Source organism: Polyodon spathula, chromosome 4, assembly GCF_017654505.1.
Source record: "Polyodon spathula isolate WHYD16114869_AA chromosome 4, ASM1765450v1, whole genome shotgun sequence".
Classification (NCBI taxonomy): domain Eukaryota; kingdom Metazoa; phylum Chordata; class Actinopteri; order Acipenseriformes; family Polyodontidae; genus Polyodon; species Polyodon spathula.
In genome coordinates this window covers 23980794-23994995 of record NC_054537.1, presented here as the reverse complement: position 1 = coordinate 23994995, position 14202 = coordinate 23980794, and positions in this window count along the sequence as shown.

Below are 14202 nucleotides of genomic sequence, written 5' to 3'. Positions count from 1 at the left end.
ACAAACAACACCTATTGCAACTCGTATACTTGTTACCGATGAATACATTGGTATTTTGATCATTAAGTCCTCTTGTGGGAAATCATATGCAGAAATAACCATAGCTTTCAGCGAGTACATTTAAACCAGGTAGGGCAAACCTGAATGGAAACGAAAACAGTACCCACTGGTATTTCTTCAGAGCGCTTGTCGCTGCATGTTTTTGTATGTGTGCGGTGGACAGTGGTACTCCCAAGGGTGAAGTACAGTTACTCACTGTATGGTAAGTGCAGCTTTTCGAACTAAAATTATTGTATCATAGCGTAAAGTTATAATAAACTAAAGAAACAACACCTTGAGAGTGCTCAAAAGGTCTTGCTTTAATTTGCTTTGATGTTTCCATTTTAATTTTATTAAACAAATAAATACTGGAATAAACGATTTGCACATATACCCCTTACACCTTTGAGTTATTTATTAAAATGTTTTTTGATCTCAGTTTTTATTATTAAATGCATTTTTTTTTTTATGGAACTGTTCTCAACTGTTTAGCTGAATCCTGTTGAAGAGGATGGTGAAGAGAAGAATAAGACTTATGGTCAAGACGTTTTGGATAAAGCTTTATTTAAATTGGGCATTCTAAAGGCAGCAACAGTACATAACACCGAACACTGAGTCAGGATACCATCATAGTCTTTTTGAAAACTAACATAAGATCAATAAGTATTCACAAGGTGTAGCAATAATATTTCATACACACTAAAAATAATTGGAAATTGAGTTAGCATTTCTATGAAGGATTGCCTGCCACAATTATTGCTATCTTTTGAATTTTTTTTTTTTTTTTTTTTGCAGAATTATAGTAACAAATGTGACAGATGTAATGTTAAGTCACATTTTGTAGCCTTAACCCTAATCCAAATACAACATTTATAACTTTCCTTTTCTAATGTAGTGTTCTTTTTATTGGACTAAATACAAAAAATATGTATTGTCATTGCAAATTATTTTGTTAACTAGGCTAGTTACTAGATTAACTTTTTTAATGAGGCTGATGTATGTCAGGGTGATATGGTTTTGTAAAGCTGATATCTCTAATTGTGTATTTGGAACCATGGTGGGGGTGGAAGTTACTCACATTCCAGTTTAATTATTTAAATAGCCTAATCCATGAGTTAAAACTTTGTGAATGGGGCACTGTACCTTTACCTTTTAGACAGAGCCTGTGTGCTGAAGTATAGATTTCTTAAATTTCTTAAATGTAACTGACCCCCAATTCTCTTTCTTGAAGTATTGTGTAAACTTAAGTCCTGTCCGTTTTAATTCATTATGCCACAAAGTTAGGCTTGCGTGATAAACTTCAACAGAGACACCTGAAACATGTGCCGATGTTTTTATGATACTACAAGTAAGACGTGCTGCACCGGACAAAAAACTCCTTCAGGTAGGTCAGCAATGATGTTGCTTTTTTTTTTTTTGTGTGTGTCAATTGGCAGCTGTATTGGTTCAAATGACATTACAGGCATTGATGTAGTGTCACGATGCACATTTCAACTTATGGAAATGCACGTGTAATGTCCTGGCAAACTAAATTGACATATTGGCACATTTTAATATGAATTTAACAAGTTTGCTGCAGTAAGGTTTGCCAGTAGAAACTTGAGACTGACATTGGTTCACACAATAACAAGTGATGCTGTATAATGAGCTTTTAACACATTGACATGAATTGTGCTCATATTAGGTTATGTAATTCTGCATTAGATAAAAGGTACAGAAAAGCTATTTTCGATTAGTTTATTAAAAGGTCAATTAAAAATGAATTGCACATAAAATTAAAATTAATTTATTTGGAGAACAGAAGCCACATGTGTGATTTAAAACCATTTCCAATCTACATTTATAATATATTGAACAGGAACTTTTTATGTCTGCCAATTCTAGATACAAGTAAAACATTTCCATTTATATACAGCAAAAACAAAACAAAAACATTGCACTAAGATATATTTTATGATGCGAATCATTGGACGACATGAACAGAGATCACATTGTAGTATTATTTTAGAGGCTATATGGCACATTTTATGTTGATTTTGGTAACACGCTGACCAGAAAAATGACAATTCACTACCATGACATTCAGTAAAAACAGTTTTCAATTACATGAGTTTGCAATTATTGTAGTAGGTATTTATTTATATATTCTATACAAAAAAATAAAGTAAATAAACAATTGAAAAATGTTCCCCATTAGGATATTTCATATTTGCAGGTTTATGAGACAATGGAATGTACTGCAGTATGTTCATTTTAATAATAACCCACAACCATTATCATAATAGGCAAAACAGTGTTAATTCTTGTTTATGACACTTTGGTTATATTGACGTGAGAAGTATTTTTCTATATGGTGCAAACTTGAATGTAGCTGCGTGAACATACAGCACAACCTTTTTATGTGGTTATTTGGTATAAGAAACTTGAAACAATGCATTCATAAATAAATTATGCTGTTATTAAGTTGAATCATATAACTTGTGCTTATATTTGGTATGATCAGTTTTGAAGTTTCTAAAATTTAAGTACAGTACCTTCCATTTCTACAACGCTTTAATAAAAATCTTTATTTTTACACATATAAATATAGAATCTCAAAAGTATTAGTAAAAAGCAACACATACATCTTCACATCTCTCTCTCTCTCTCTCTCTCTCTCTCTCTCTCTCTCTCTCTCTCTCTCTCTCTCTCTCTCTCTCTCTCTCTCAGTAGCCCTACATTTTTATACAAACAACTCAAAGCATTAGCATAAATCCATTGCTGACGAATGTGCTGAAAACATTGTGCTTGTATTTGCTTTCATTGCTGTAACCTTGATACGTCTTTCAGCTCAGTCAGTCACTGTCATAACTTTTAAAAACCTTTGTGCTTTCTTTGATTGCAGGTACCTTAGAGGTAACTGCATCACTGTAGTGGAAGGGCTGGAAGGGCTAAAAGAACTGCGGGAGCTGCACATTGAGGTTCAACGACTTCCCCTTGGAGAGAAGCTGCTGTTTGATCCCGGGACCCTCCACTCACTCTCAATAAGAAGTGACTGCTGTTCTGTTTGTCTTAATGTCTGAGGAAGGGCAAGCTGCTGGGTAAAAGATCAATTCCACAGACTTTTTCAATTTAATAAAATAAGCAGTTTGTCTTTAGATTTGAGCTCCACTTCAAAGATGGTATTTGCTACTACAGTGTATTAAAAGAAAATCTGTCCTAATAAAAAAGATCTTATGAAATGGGTTACGCTTTACAAAACACCCAACAATTCTAGTATTTTATGGTTTTGCTTGCCTTAAATGCCTTTCCTGATCAGATGAAAAAACTATTTGAATCTGTAAAATTCATGAATAATAAACATGCTGTACATAATACCAGCAACATAATACTAACAACCTTTTAATAATTAAATAGACTGCAAAAGAACAATATTTTTTAGATAAATGTTAGCCTTATTGTAAAATTAAAGTTTGTAAAATCTTGCAAACTATTTCAAGCTGTGGTACTGTGAAAAAATAATGAAAATGTGTGTAACATGCATTATATATGCAGTACTTACTTTTAACACTTTTTAATCTTAAGATTAGATTTTCCAAAGTAGTACATAAACACAGTGCAGTAGTATGATCGCAATCAAGTAATTATCTTATTAACAATAAACACACACCGCATTCTGGGATGGCTAAAACGTTTTTGAGGTGGCTAAAACTACTCAAAGCTGATTCCATGTATATTTTCTATGTATAGTGTGAGTAGTTACTTTTCTGGAGTGTCTAAAACTACTTCAACGGGTCTGGTCTACTCTTACTGTTAACTGCAATCTTAAATCTGTTTGTATCTCCTATCTGTAAATGAAAAAGCAATCAGCCGCAAACATTTAAATGAAAAAGGAATCAGCAAATCTAGTCTGCCAGCATGAGTAACAATTGTTATTAATTCTATTTTTATTCTAGTGACTCTTCCATTCTTTCACCCTTGAACATTACATCCGTTGCAGCCAAAGCTGCAGGTCTTTATGGTGGTGATCGAGGGACTAACTAGCTATCATCCTATTAACCCCTCGTCACATTTTGCATGGGTTTAGTAAGTCTGCATGCCATCCCTTAAATAATCAGTAGCTGACAGTCACACATTCTCACAAGGTACTCTAAATACAAAACAATAACACATAATGGCAGACCGCACCTCGCTCGTCCTGCCAAATAATAAGGGCTTTTTCGCCATCATCAATAAAATATGTAATAATAATACAGAATACAACCAAACAAAATATGCACAGGGGCAGAGAGTCCCCTGTCATACCAGCATATAGAGTATTTGTAGAATACTGTACATGGTTCTGATATCCGCCCCATGTGAGGTTAGAGCAGCTGTCGCTTTCTTTCCTCCCATTCTACAATGCTCCCATTTTCATGGCACTCTCGATTTAACAGTGTTTGAGAAACAGCAGTATTAAAAGCTGTTGTTTTAATCACAACCCTGGTAACAGTTAAAAACAACAAAAAAAACATAAGTGAATTCATGATTTAATCAGATTATTGAAATCCTATTTATATATGTTAAAGTTATTTGAATAAATCCCTTCTGGCCTTTAAACATACTGTATACTTTTTATTTTTGTTTGAAGGAATGTTATTTGAAGTTGAATCAGCCAAAAACTTTTTTTTTATTTTTTACTTTTTTTTCCAGAAATCTTCGTCAGTTTTCAATGTCAGCAATAATTAATCATTCTGAAGAACATAACTCGATAGTAAGATTAAGAATTTGAAGGTAAACTGCATTATAATTTAAAACCTTATTCAAGTGGTTTGTGTAGCCATTGCATTTTTTTGTTCAGTAAAGCACATTTCCCAATGCTATGAAATCTTATGGAGAGAGGAGATCTGTTAAAGCAGTATCCTGTAGGTATCGCAAAGCTTGTGCATGCTTGTATGCTTGCATACAGAGTCAGAATTATTCAGCAAATCAGCAAGAATTCCCTTAGGGGATGCCATTGCTGATAACTTACTCAAGCATGCATTTTTTACTGGACTGTTTTCTGCAGAATGATGGATTCCGTTTTCAGCATAAAAGTATTTCTGAGATTTCACTGTGCAAACTTAGTTTGGTTAAAAATATGAACTGAATAAATATGGAACCATCAAAACTTTCTGAGCATATGTAGGTAATTGATACTGCATAAGCAGTAAAGTGCAATCATGTAACATTGCTCAATCAGAAGTTTAACGGTGTCACTGTTGAACATTTCTTAAAGTTTTTTTTTTTTTTAGATAGTTACTGTACCTGAACCTGAAAACATAAAGAGATTGCTCTCCACCGTTATGTAATACTAATACTTGCTGTACAACTGCCGTCAAAGAGCTTTTCATGTTTCACTGACAGCACTTTTAATTTATACAACCTCTGCCCATTATTGATTTAACAAAGACAGTACCCAAAAAGATAAATTCATCCTTCTCACAATTTAGTCAGGAACCAGAGGGAAAATTATAGATTTTCGTAAATAGATTATGACAGGCAGTCAGCAGGGTGACAGATTGATGTCTGCAGATCCAGTTAGTGTGGCTGAGTTAGACATTCCATATACAGATTGAAGCGCTGGTCAAATACAGGTTCATAACTGGTCATCATTAACCAAGTAGGTCTATTGCAGATCCAGTGGGTGCCTGCTGAGGTACACGTAGCACTTGCACATGGAGTCTAATTTACTGCTCAGTATTTTGTGGCAAGCCCCTTTGAGTGATGTGTCTGACACGATCATTTATCAAACAGAAAGCGCACTGCAGAGAGGGGTCCCTTTAGAACTGATTACAGAATGCCTGAAAAGTGGAAGCACTTTAGCTGAGACAGGAAGGGAGTGCACAATCAGAGCGTGTCCAGAGAGTAATCATATTTCCACCCTGGATTAATGTTCTTTTAGATAAACATACACTGCAGGCAACATGTTCTAGGGGAAAATACAGAGGTAACTTGTAAGTTACATGACACTTGGGACCTAATTTACTGAAACAAGAGCTGGATCTGTATTTACTTCTTTTATAATAAGAAAAATAAAATAAAAAAGTTGGCTGATTATTTTGATTCTGTTTAATCTTTCCAGATATTATACCTTTTAAGATAATTATACTTTTTTTTTTTCCTTCACTTGACATTATTTTTTAACAGTCTTTAACTGTGGTGGATTTTAATACACTGCAATTCAGTGTTAATTCAATGCTACAAAATATAAACACATTATACTTTACACTGTAAGTTTGCTTTATTAAAACAAACAATGCATTCATTTATAATATGTTTCCTAAATTGTATGTTTAATTCTTTTGGTTTCACAATGTATGGTACCAGTGCCCTAAAATGTATAAACCTGGTCTTTCTTGGACCTCATTACAAAGTATTTTTACTAGTTTTGGGGAAGTTAAGAAGCATTTCTTTGAATCACACCTTGGAATAAACACCAATTTTAATAAAGCTTATCCTTTTTTTGTTGGATTTTGTTGCTCTTTAAGCCATTGAAATAGACTCGAACCTGTGCTTAGATAACACCCTAAAATCTCAGGATTTTTTTTGTAAATCCTTTTTGTCTCAATAAATAAAATGTGTTTATTTAACCTTTTTTCTGCTATAGTTGTTTTCTACACATACATCTAAACTGAAACTGAGTGTATTTTTTCATGACATTTTAAAAAAATGGCAAAATGTTTTGTTTTAAAAAAACTTAAAAAAAAAAAAAAAAAACATTTTATTAAGGGTAGTTTGGAAATAAACCTTTGCAGTGTGCCTTTTGTGTTAATTTTATTTCAAAAATATTTGTCAACATAATTATGATTAAACTTGAAGGCTTCCTTTAGCTTAATTTTAAAGGCCTATGGATGTGTACCTTAAGAACCCACAGAACTGAGAAAAACCCAAAGGGTCTCCTTACATTCCTGTTTCCTATTGACATTTATCCTGTCTGTAAACAATGCTGAAACTGTATGATGGTTTTGGTGGTATGATGGAAATGCATGTGATTTAGAGATGTTGCAAACAGCATACATTTTTAAAATTTTTATAACAGTTGTCTTGTTGAGCTTGGCATGAAGTAAAACAGGTGTAGCACACAAGGAGTGCAATCAAAAATTCAGAAACGAACATGCCTAAGTTTTGCAAACCATTATCTTAGAAGCTCCACTTTAGTAGCTTCAGGTCTTGAATGGATGCAAAGTGTGCATTGCAGTCCTTCAAAAGTGGAAAAAAGGTTTTAAAATCTTTGTAAGTATAAACAGATGGATTTCCATAAACATATACCCTGCTAGTCCCAAATTTGAATGCCATTTCAAAACAATAGGTCTGTCTGTACTGTGTAAATTAAAAAAATGTGTAGACAAGTTGCAAGACACAGATAAATGTAATGAATGAAGTCAGATATAACTTCTGGGTTGTTTATGGTTTAGAAGCCAATCCTTGGATGAAGAATGCAAGAAAATACTACATATGCAGAGTTTTGGTAAAAATAAAGTGTGTGTAAAGCAGTGTGAGTTAACTATCCTGTGACTGGATCGCTGATCAGCCACTGCACTCAGGCTAGTTTTTAAATGTAATGCAAAAAAATGGTCCTGTTAATTGAAGCCATCAGAGTAAATACTTAATTTGATTTGTACCATTTTTTTTTAAAAACTGAGATGGTATTGGCAGATACCAGATTTTAGATTTGACTGTGCTTATGTACAGCTTGATACTTAAGTTCAATGTCTGCCAGTAAATCAGTCCACTTATTTACAAGACAACTCACGATAAGAAGTTTTTGAACTTGATGGCTTCAATTGAAGTATCTATGCTGATTTTATTTTTCAATTTATGCACATGATTTTGTGACAAATAATGTTATTCTTGTATAATTACGGGAGTTAGAATTGTTTTTTTACCAGTGGTCTTTACTCTGGTGGATGGATTTGAGCAGAAACCCTGTGTAATAAACCAAAGTACAGAGACTTATAATGATGTGCAAAACTCTTGGTAAGAAAATATACTGTTGGGAATCTAGATGTACTGATCTCAAACCCCTCTTTGATTACAAGAAACCAGTAATAACTAAATGTGTTAATTATACCAAAAAAAAAAATCATAACTTTGGATTGATTTTTTAAAATAAAATATTTATTTTAGTGACTGAATTAATATCTTATCCCAGGATACCGTGTATGTTATCCACTTGATATATGGTCTGACTGTGTGTACGTGAGATGAAGTCCTGAATTTTGGTTTAGATTGTATCCAGTTTCACTTTTATTACACTACGGGGAACAACTTTTGCTTGTTAGTATACTTCAACCTAAGTATTCATAATGGTTCCTGAGTTGCTCATCTGGTAAAAGCATAGCCATGTGAAGTACAGGTTGAGTCATGCAGCGCAAGTTCACGTCTTGGCTATGCGGACTCACAGGTCTTCACTACAGATTCTAAAGGGAGTATCTCATTGGCTCTGGCGCGCCCGTGGTTTAAGGAGGCAAAAGCGCCAGGAACTTTTTCTCCTTGCGCTGCAGTAAACCCTGCTGGCCAGGCACCTAGTGAGCTCAGAGTGGACACCTGCAGGGCTGGTCTTTGTCCTCCAGAGGCCAGCTGCTTGCTGACATCTGCTCTCATGGTCCTGGCTGTAAAAGAGGAAGCTGTCTTGGTCATGGGATCAGAGGATGCCCACTGAACCTTCGGATCTCCTGAGATGAGGGGAATTGCTGCAGTGAGAAGAAAAAATAATTGGACATTCCAAATTGGGGAGAAAATCAGGGTTAAAATAATTGGGCACACTACAAATTATAAAAAAACAAAACAAAAACAAAGTAGTATTTAATGAATTATTAGCCCTTGCACAGTGTATTTCCCAGTTTAGACATAAGCAATAATTTGATTAATAATAAACATAACCAAAAAAAAAAAAAAAACAAGAAAACACTGGAGCTACAGTATATATGTTTTAAAATGTTTTGTGTGTGACATTTTTTATTTTCTAGAGGTTCTTGATGGGAAGGATATAAATGAAACATCCAGACAGTTTCTTCTGAATTCGAATGCTTGAAAAGAGGCCAAGAAGAGAATCAAGGATCAAAGATTAAGGGGTGCAGCCTTCTCAAATCCTGGTGAGATGCTTTATTTTAAATCATATTTACTACTATATATATATATATATATATATATATATATATATATATATATATATATATATATATATATATATATATATATATATATATATATATATTATAGTAAATATGATTTACAATAACTCAAGGAATTACATTTCTGAAGTACAAGGCTGTCCTGGAAGAAAACTTGCTTCCTTCTGCTCTGACAATGTTCCCCAACACTGAGGATTGTTTTTTCCAGCAGGACAATGCTCCATGCCACACAGCCAGGTCAATCAAGGTGTGGATGGAGGACCACCAGATCAAGACCCTGTCATGGCCAGCCCAATCTCCAGACCTGAACCCCATTGAATACCTCTGGAATGTGATCAAGAGGAAGATGGATGGTCACAAGCCATCAAACAAAGCCGAGCTGCTTGAATTTTTGCACCAGGAGTGGCATAAAGTCACCAAACATCAAAGACTGGTGGAGAGCATGCCAAGACGCATGAAAGCTGTGCTTGAAAATGAGGGTTATTCCACCAAATATTGATTTCTGAACTCTTCCTAAATTAAAACATTAGTATTGTGTTGTTTAAAAATGAATCTGAACTTATTTTCTTTGCATTATTCGAGGTCTGACAACACTGCATATTTTTTGTTATTTTGACCAGTTGTCATTTTCTGCAAATAAATGCTCTAAATGACAATATTTTTATTTGGAATTTGGGAGAAATGTTGTCAGTAGTTTATAGAATAAAACAAAAATGTTTATTTTACCCAAACACATACCTATAAATAGTAAAACCAGAGAAACTGATAATTTTGCAGTGGTCTCTTAATTTATTCCAGAGCTGTATGTATGTGTGTGTGTGTGTGTGTATATATATATCTATATATATATATATATATATATATATATATATATATATATATCTATATATATATATATATCTATATATATATATATATATATATATATATATATCACAATGTTTTACATCGTATACGCTTCTGTAAATACTTGAAAATGAAAACACATATTACAATATACAAAAAAAACATATATAACTTCTATGGGATTGAGGTCTGGAGACTGGACAGGCCAGGTCATTAGATTGAGTTGTCCTTCACTTTCCTTCTTTGCCAGATAGTTCTTCCACAACTTTGAGGTGTGTTTCGGGTCATTATCTTGCTGAAGAATGAAGGACTGCCCAACTAGCCGTAATCCTGATGGAATGGCATGCCTCTGAAGTATGCTATGATAGCCATGCTGGTTGAGCTTGCCATGGACTTGGTAAAGATCACCAACTCTGTCACCAGCATAGCAACTCCAGACCATGACACTGCCTCCTCCATGCTTGACAGTGGGAACCACACATGCAGAACTCATGCGCTCACCCTCTCTGCGTCTTACAAATACTCGGCGGTTGGACCCAAATATTTCAAATTTTGACTCATCGGTCCATAAGACCGACTTCCACTCCTCAAACGTCCAGTTTCTGTGTTTTTTGGCCCAGGCAAGTCTCTTCCTCTTATTCTGCACTCTTAGCAATGGTTTCTTTGCAGCAATTCTTCCAGTTTGACCAGCTTCACGCAATCTCCTCTGAACAGTTGATGTTGAAACATCTATACTTCTAGTAGCATTTAGCTGAGCTTGTATTTCAGGGGCAGTTAATCACCGGTTTCGCAGACTTGTGACTCGAATGAACTTGTTATCTGATTCTGAGGTCAACCTTGGCCTGCCTGATCTTGTTCGGTCCTTATGAGTGCCAGTTTCTTCAAATCGTTTGATGATCTTGGCCACAGCAGTTACAGACACTTGCAAAGTTCTTGCAATTTGTCTTAAAGATTGACCTTCATTTCTTAAAGTAATTACAGACTTTTTTCTTTGCTTAACTGAGTGTATTTTGCCATTTTCTGCACCCTTACATTCAGGAATGACAAACTTGTGCCTATGCTACCTATATTTATAGTAATCATGGACCCTCACCTGTTAACAATAATTGGTGACGAAAGGTTAATTAGGTAACATGCTAGTTAACATAGAGAACACCTAACAAAGACACTTTTATACTTAGGCCAATTTTCTAAAACTGTGCTATACACATTTCAGACTTTTAACTGACTTGGGCTTCAGACTAAAATCCTTTTGCTTTGGGTGACCATTTCAAAGAAAAATGTAATTTTTGAATGCAATTCACTTATGATTATCGGCTTATATAAGTACATGTATCATATAATGAAATATTAAGTGTTTATAGACAAGTTTATACAGTTAAAAGCATAGATAATCATGAAAAACCTGGTTTCAAGCAGGTGTACTCAAACTTTTGACTGGTACTGTGTATGATATATCTAATTATTCTGCTTTAACAAAATACAAACCAAAATACTAATCATATCATTAATAATACCAATCTAATAAAACCTCTTGGAGGTGAATATAATAATATCTGCATTGTCACAGTAGGTCATTCTTCCCTGTATGTCTGTCAGTCATCTGTTAACCACACTCAGGTTTATTCCTGTACAAACGCATAACATTTCCTGTTCATTAATACAAGAGTACGAGACACAGCATCTCAGGTTTCAGTATATATAAAATTGTATACATATACTTGTATATCCATTAAATCTGTAAATTATAGGATATGTCACAATGTGTGATACATTGTCAGGGGATGCAAATAGAAAAATGGCATTTAAATGGTATAAGTGATTCCAATATATAAAAAACAAATCATTTAACTGCTTATTTCCTTCCTTTGAGTGTTTCACGAATGGCCTGCTTTTTGTCAGTTGCTAAATCTCAGAGTTTTTTTTTTCTTTTTTCCTGCAAATAAACAGCATTTTCTTTTCTGCTAGTGACCCAAATGTTTCCTTGCTGAAAAGCATGGTTCAGGCTTTTAGCAGGTTGTATTTGTGTGTGCATTTCAAAGAGCACACAGGCGCCTGTCATGCTTGGCTGCTCATGTTCTTGCAGAGGAAATTTAGGGGTTTTTTTGCATTTTTTTTTTCACCTTCATAATTTGTTATTGATCAAGCTTTTTTTCTAAGCATGATGAAAACTGATATTTAAAATGACCTTCCTGTGCCAGTCCTTTTAATATGCTAAGTTTCTCTTCACATGATTACAACTCTACACCTGAATTCTGTTGGGTGTAATTTATCCTAGATTCTTCAACGTCTGACAACGGTATTTCCAAGTTCAATTTAATCATATTGAGTAAAATGTAACCTCATTCATGCAGATTCCCCCATCTATACAATTAATGATGATACTGTTAATTAAATCAGACATACAGTAGAAGTCAGTGACAGCTGGTGGCCAAAAACAATGGGAAGGCAGAAAAAAGGCAGAGCAAATAATAGAGAACAGAGAACAGTATAATCTTATTACTGTATTCTGGCTGACAACACTTTTCATATATTTATTTATTTATTTATTTATTTATTTTTCCAATGTGACTTACAGGTGTTACAGGGCAGTACAGGGTTACAATGCAAGATTAGTTTTTAAATACAGTATAGTTTACAGCAAGTGCAAATAACACTAGTAAAATACAATATGAACTAGGATGCAACAAGTTAGGATTACAACAAGTTACATCTACAATGACTTGTTAGTGCAATAGTGCAAGGATAGTGCATCGGCTGAGGATCCAGTAACGTGGTGCTTAGGTCAGGCAAGTCCAGTGAAGAGTAGGAGGGGTAGATCAAGAGATCTGCAAGTGCAGTCTAAACAGGTTTTGCCCCAATTCAGCTGTTAAATGCATTTTCTCTGCTAGCCAACAAAAAGAGAAAAGAAAACAATAGCCCATCATAGTTTATAATATACTATAAAACAGTATATGCTTCCTCTGGTAAAAATATAGCTAGATATGATGTCACAGTTGGGTTATGGTATTGTTTATTTAAAATGTAAGAAACTAATTATTCTACCGAGTTATATACCAGTAAAATACCATTATTACACTAGGGTCTATCAACTTTAAAATCCTGATATAATTTGCCTTGTATCCTCAGGTAAACCAAAAGTCCCTACCTATATATTTATATTTTTACTTTTTTTTTTTTTTTTTTTTTTTTTAATAATTATTTTATCCCATTTTTTGAATGCCTGTTACTAACCCATTTAATACTGTGAAAATCCTGTGAAGTCCTCACTGGACTCATTATGCACCTGACAAATAGTGGCCACTGGCGTGTGATGATGAATGGAATTGACGTCATCTGATTTTTCTTACCTAGCCTTGCAGGAGCACAAATGCAAATGCATCACTCTCTGTGGTTTCCCAGTCAAGATCACCACCTTGGTGCAAGCAAGATTCACAGTATGACATTAAAGTCACAGTATAACTTCCACCCTAGTGGCACACAAACTATAAACAATAACATTTGGGTTTTGCTCAGCCTGCAGCCAGGCAAAATGCAGAACATGCAATTCAAGACATTCAACAGACAATGCATTTCGTGGAGGTTGTCCTTCCTGTAAATGTTTCTCTTATATGGGTTCAGCTGTCCAAATAAGCTGCATACCTGCCGTTTTTACGTGTTAAAAATCTGAAATATGCACTAAATTTAAATTGAATGTGTAAAAATATACATAGCAATTTTGCTGCATAGCTTGTCTGCCCCCCCTCCAGCCTCACCTAAAGCTTCCACTAACAACTACATCTCCCAGAATACAATGTCTTTAGTTACTAGGAAACTGTACACAAGAAAAACCAACCCAACAAACATGATCCAGTCTCTGGCTAGCCCTGTTGTCTTTGTAGCCAATCACAGTAAGAATAAGAAAAATTAAATGCTACACAGGTTCAAGCGAAAACACCCCAAGCCAGCTACAAATCCAACTGGAACCATTGTCAGAAACAACAGCTAAAAAAAGGTGCCTATAATACTAAACAAACTTTTTTATAACTTATTAATGCATTTCCTTATTTTATTTGTCTGTATTGTTTCATATTTAAGTTTTAACATGTTCACTGAGTTTAAGAATTTAATGTTAGAATATAAGTAATATAATTAATTTGCAGATTCAGTGATACCTCGAAAAAAAGGAGCCAATAAAGAACCT